Source organism: Lolium perenne, chromosome 1 (assembly GCF_019359855.2).
Source record: "Lolium perenne isolate Kyuss_39 chromosome 1, Kyuss_2.0, whole genome shotgun sequence".
Lineage (NCBI taxonomy): Eukaryota > Viridiplantae > Streptophyta > Magnoliopsida > Poales > Poaceae > Lolium > Lolium perenne.
This window is the reverse complement of record NC_067244.2, coordinates 218,799,181-218,805,180: the sequence shown is the minus strand read 5'-3', so window position 1 is coordinate 218,805,180 and position 6,000 is coordinate 218,799,181.

Genomic DNA, 6,000 nt, shown 5'->3' with positions numbered 1-6,000 from the left:
GACTGAAGCACGGGCTAAGCATACATGGAGAACCGAGCATTAGCCACAGAGATACCAAAGTGTGGCCACCACTCGTGTTCGCGCACCATAAGGTCGGTATGCACCTCATTGAGAAAAATAATATTCCAACCTGTGACTACTATCCATGTTCATATCTAGGACGCTCTGTAGATGAACATCACCTTAGTTAGTTCCTATCAGTAATTCTCACCTTGTATCTACAGCTTTATCAACATAGTTAATTACCTCCTTATTTCAGGGTTACATTATGTCTATGTGCTACAACTATCTTATTTTTCTGTTTGAAGTAGTATATTGTTCAGCCTTTGTAAAAGTGGTAGTTTCTATTCTAGATATTGATGTCGCGAGTATTCTTCTTCATGAGTTCACCTATTTCATTTTTTTCGTCTGCTTAGGTGAAAAGGACACCAGGTCAGTTCACACAAGCATAGTGGGACAAAATATGGGTGATACCCTCTGCTGCTTGTGTGTAATTTTTCATGAACTGTACACATTCTTTCTTAAGTTATGCCCTGGATACCTCCTTAGTACCCCATGATTGTCTACAGATTAGTCCTTTGGTTGTTGATTGCGAGACCAACCATCCGCGAATATAATACATACTTGCAGGATAGGTATACTTTTCAACTAACGAGGTTCAAACTTTACATACTTCATATTTGTTTCCACATAATTTAGACGATTTACCTTTGTATTCTTGTCAGTGTCATTGCTTTTTTAAGATCATAATTTTTTGATTTTCTTGTACACTCATACACTTTGACTTTTGAATTGTATTACTCTTTACATGGTAAATGATGGCTGGCTGTTTTCTGCTAGACATTAATTGCATGTGAACTATGCATAATATCATATTAGAAGTTTGCAATAACATCCTTACCTAATGCAAGTTAGCTGTCAGTTCTCACATATTCGCAGATGAATGAAGACACTCTTTCTAAAAGTAGCATGTCTTATGCGATAAATGAATTCAGAAACCCGTTAACAAAGCGAGGTCTTTTTGTTGGTGTTCGGTGACTATATGCATCATAGAGATTCTAATCTGCATCAAGTTTGGATATGGCCAGTGCTACTCCAACTTCTTGGTGCTTGCAAGTAGCATTAGCCTACTAGCATGCTGACCACGTTGTTGGCGTCTGAAACAGGTCTCTTTTGAAGTCGGTTTCATCGTGGTTGATCATTATTCTGTTTTTCTCAGTTTTTGATCATTTAATTATTCTCAGCTATCCCATTTTTGTTTTCTCATTCTTTATTTCCTCGTTTTTCTTATTTTCTCAGTTTTTTATTTTTATTTGTGTCATTTCCTTCTTTAAATCTCTATCCTTGCTCTTATTTCCTCACTCTGCTCAGTTTCTTCATTCTTCGGTTTCTTCATTCTTCGGTCCTTATTTGTGTTATGTCCTTTTTTTTATCTTTGTCGTTATTTCTTATTTCTTATTTCGCTCTTTGTATTGTTTCTTTGATTTTTCTCCAGTCTTAGTATTTGTTCTTAACTTCTTTAGTTTTTCTTCATTGTTCCAGTCTCTTTGATCGGTCTTTTTTTTTTCATTTATCTCAGTTTCTCAGTCCGTGTTTCCTCATTCTCCTCAGTCTGCTTTGTTTCTTCATTCTTTAGTCCTTATTTGTGTTATGTCCTTTTTTATCTCTCTCATTTCTCTTATTTCTTCTTTCACTTTTGTCTTGTTTTTTTGATTCTTTCTTCAGTCTTAGTATCTCTTAGTATCTGATCTAAACTTTTTTTCTTGTATTTCATCATTCTTCTTGGTACCAGTCCTTATTTGCCTATTTCTTATTTTTTTCCCGTACCTCTCATTATTCAGTGTCAGTTCTCAGTTCTTCTCTGTTTTTTTTTCAAGCTTTAGTCATTATTTGCTAATTTTACTTTCATTTTCTCATTCTCTGTCTCTCATTTTTTTGTTCTTCTCGGTTTCTCTCATTGTTCAGTTTAGTGTTTTAGTGTTTTGCTTCCCAGTTTATCTCTTTTTATCTTTTAGCTCAATCATATCACCTTTAGATCAGTCTATCATTCATTTCGCTATCATTTTTAGATCCGTCTATCATTGTTTAACCCATTTTTATCTATCCTTTTTTAGCTTAGTCTTCACTTTCAAGTCACACTGCTTTATATATGTGCTCTAGGTTTACACTTCTTAGAAGCTGTATTTGCTTTCGATTTCTAGGAGCAAGTGGATAATACTTCTACTGAGTAGGAGGTATCTGCTACACAGCTCCGCTTGTGAGGCCATGTGTGCACTCTTTATGCAAGACATTGATGGCCTCAGATACAAGTGAAGGAGATATGCCCTAGAGGCAATAATAAAGTGGTTATTATTTATATCTCTATGTTTATGATAAATGTTTATATGTCATGCTATAATTGTATTAACCGAAACATTAGTACATGTGTGATATGTAGACAAACAAAGAGTCCCTAGTATGCCTCTTAACTTGCTTGTTGATTAATGGATGATTAGTTTCATAATCATGAACATTGGATGTTATTAATAACAAGGTTATATCATTATATGAATGATGTAATGGACACACCCAATTAAGCGTAGCATAAGATCTCGTCATTAAGTTATTTGCTATAAGCTTTCGATACATAGTTACCTAGTCCTTATGACCATGAGATCATGTAAATCACTTATACCGGAAAGGTACTTTGATTACACCAAACGCCACTGCGTAAATGGGTGGTTATAAAGGTGGGATTAAGTATCCGGAAAGTATGAGTTGAGGCATATGGATCAACAAAGGATTTGTCCATCCCGATGACGGATAGATATACTCCGGGCCCTCTCGGTGGAATGTCGTCTAATGTCTTGCAAGCATATGAATAAGTTCATAAGAGACCATATACCACGGTACGAGTAAAGAGTACTTGTCAGGAGACGAGGTTGAACAAGGTATAGAGTGATACCGAAGATCAAACCTCGGACAAGTAAAATATCGCGTGACAAAGGGAATTGGTATCGTATGTGAATGGTTCATTCGATCACTAAAGTCATCGTTGAATATGTGGGAGCCATTATGGATCTCCAGATCCCGCTATTGGTTATTGGTCGGAGTGAGTACTCAACCATGTCTGCATAGTTCGCGAACCGTAGGGTGACACACTTAAAGTTGGATGTTGAAATGGTAGAACTTGAATATGGAATGGAGTTCGAATATTTGTTCGGAGTCCCGGATGAGATCCCGGACATCACGAGGAGTTCCGGAATGGTCAGGAGAATAAGATTCATATATAGGATGTCATTTTATGTGAATTAAAATGATCCGGAAGGTTCTATGGAAGGTTCTAGAAGGTTCTAGAAAAGTCCGGAAGAAACCACCAAGGAAGGTGGAGTCCCGGAGGGACTCCACCTCCATGACCGGCCAAACCCTAGAGGGGGAGGAGTCCCAAGTGGACTCCCCCTATGGGGCCGGCCACCCCCCCCACATGGAAGGGGGGAATCCCACCCCAAGTGGGATTCCCATCTTGGGTAGGTTTCCCTATCACATGGAAGGTTTTGGGTTCGGGTCTTATTCGGAGACTTGTAGTCCAACACTTGGGGCTTCCACCTATATAATGAGGGGCCAAGGGGAGGGGGCCGGCCACCCAAGAACCACAAGGTGGCCGCACCCCTATAGTGGCCGGCGCCCCCTCTCCCCAAACCCTAGCGGCCTCTCTCCTCCACCACATCCCGCACGCTTAAGCGAAGCTCCGCCGGATTTCTCCACCACCACCGACACCACGCCGTCGTGCTGTCGGATTCAAGAGGAGCTACTACTTCCGCTGCCCGCTGGAACGGGAAGGTGGACGTCGTCTTCATCAACAACCGAACGTGTGACCGAGTATGGAGGTGCTGCCCGTTCGTGGCGCTGGAGGGATCGTGATCAAGATCTTCTACGCGCTTTTGCAAGCGGCAAGTGAACGTCTACCGCAGCAACAAGAGCCTCCTCTTGTAGGCTTTGGAATCTCTTCAAGGGTGAGACTCGATAAACCCCTCGTTGCTACCGTCTTCTAGATTGCATCTTGGCTTGGATTGCGTGTTCGTGGTAGGAAATTTTTTGTTTTCTATGCAACGTTATCCTACAACAAGCACACATGATAGCTTCTCAGTTTTCTTTTGTTTTAGTTGTAGTTTTCCTACACATGTTGTTTGTGTTTAGCTATGGTCTAAACATTGGCCTATTTGACCAGGATATGAGCCGCCAGCCTTCGACACAGTAGGTGACAGATCTGCACGGTGCAGAATAGTCATCACATCTTCAGACGTAATCATTTGACAACTTACTTTATGATGTGTAGAAGAATTTGTATCACCTTGCTCGGTGCATGCTCACGAAAAAACTTTACAATGTCTGGTGGGCTGTAGGCTGGTGGTGACGAGATCCCTGCGTCGGGGTGGGATGGTGCGGGTTGCCAGACAAGGGGAAGGCGGAGGCGGCGGCTACGGCAAGCTTGTGGGCTGGATCCGGGCCAGGCGGGCCTAGAACTGGCCATTGCTTTACGGGCCTTGTTGGGCCCGAGCTCTGCGGGCCGTTCTGCGTCTGTCTTGTCCTGCATCCAGCGGCTGGCGTACCTTACCACCTTTGCGTATGGACCTCGTAGGGCTCCTAGGCCACGAATCTCCGGGGTTGGTGGTAGTGAGGTTCGGGAGAAATCCTTGCCGGCTCGTCCGACACCGATGCGGCGGCGCCTGCGGGTGTCGCCATTCCTTCTTGGAGGACATCGTGGACCCCATGTACCACCTAACCCCGAGTGCCGGGGGAAACCCTAGGTCCAGTTCGATGGTCCGGGCAGCAGCGTCGTGTTGACGTCGCATCCCTTCTTGAAGGTGCTGCCTTGGTACTTCGTGATTTGTGGTGCTTGTAGCGTGGTGGGACAACTTCGGAGGGCGTCGACAATTGCGGACTGTCATCGTTTAGTCGATCTACCATTAGCTTCCTTTGTATCTTTCTTTTCAGTTGGGCATGTTTATGTTGTTGCCCCAACATTTCTCTTTATTTCAACTCTTGCATGGTGTGGTTGCTTTATTTATAAAGTAGGGCGAAAACCTGTTTCGAGAAGGATAGAACATGCAAGAAATAGAAAGCCTAGTTTTCTGTTCACATATAAGGCTGAAAAAGGACTAATGTAACAATAACAACCTATTTTCAGTCCATGTGCGCGAAAAGGCCAGCTCAAATTATCGGTACCCAGTGTTAATGGCGACTGAGGGAAAGCCAAGAAAAAACCGGACTGAAGGGAATGAACAGTTTAACTTTTAAAACGTCCTGGAATGAGAATTGAAGCGGGGGATTGAATTAGTAAATGAATACTATTGAAAGGGGAAAATCTGACTTATGCCGAATTGCGAAATCAGAGACTTAAGAAAATTGCAATCGACTTATGCATGTTCCTTAGAAAATCTGAGATCGTTGGTTGTGGTCAAATTACCGTCTGGTCAGTCCAAACATTTTCTGAGACCTCCAACGGACCCATTTCCCTTTGCGAGCTCCACTCGCCTCATATCCCACGACCGAAATTCGCAGATTGTTGCGAATGAATTGGCCGCCCGAGTAGGTGTCCGAACAGCACGAGCGAGTGACCTACCAGCGATCAACTCCATCGGCAAAGAACCGCCCGGAAAAGGGCAGCTTACCCAACGGTGGTCAACTTGTGGGTCGTTGCGGTTGGCTAGTGGTGGTTCTGATCCAAACCCTCATCCAATTTTCAGTTGCTTGTAGCTTTCCTCCTCTTTTGCCGGGGCCTTTCACTTTCAGTGACTATAGAAGAAAGAGGTCTCAAAATAATACCTGCAGAATGTAGACTGAGTCCACACTTGTGATGTGATGGCGCCGTGGTCAAATTGTTTATACCCGTGCTCCTCATTTCTCAGGCTCATTTATTAGTTCAGCACTAGTGTTGCTAATTTCTACGAGTACTTGGTCATTTAGTTTAGGACTAGTGCTCCTAATTTCTGACGCATACACACCTAATTCTAATTTATA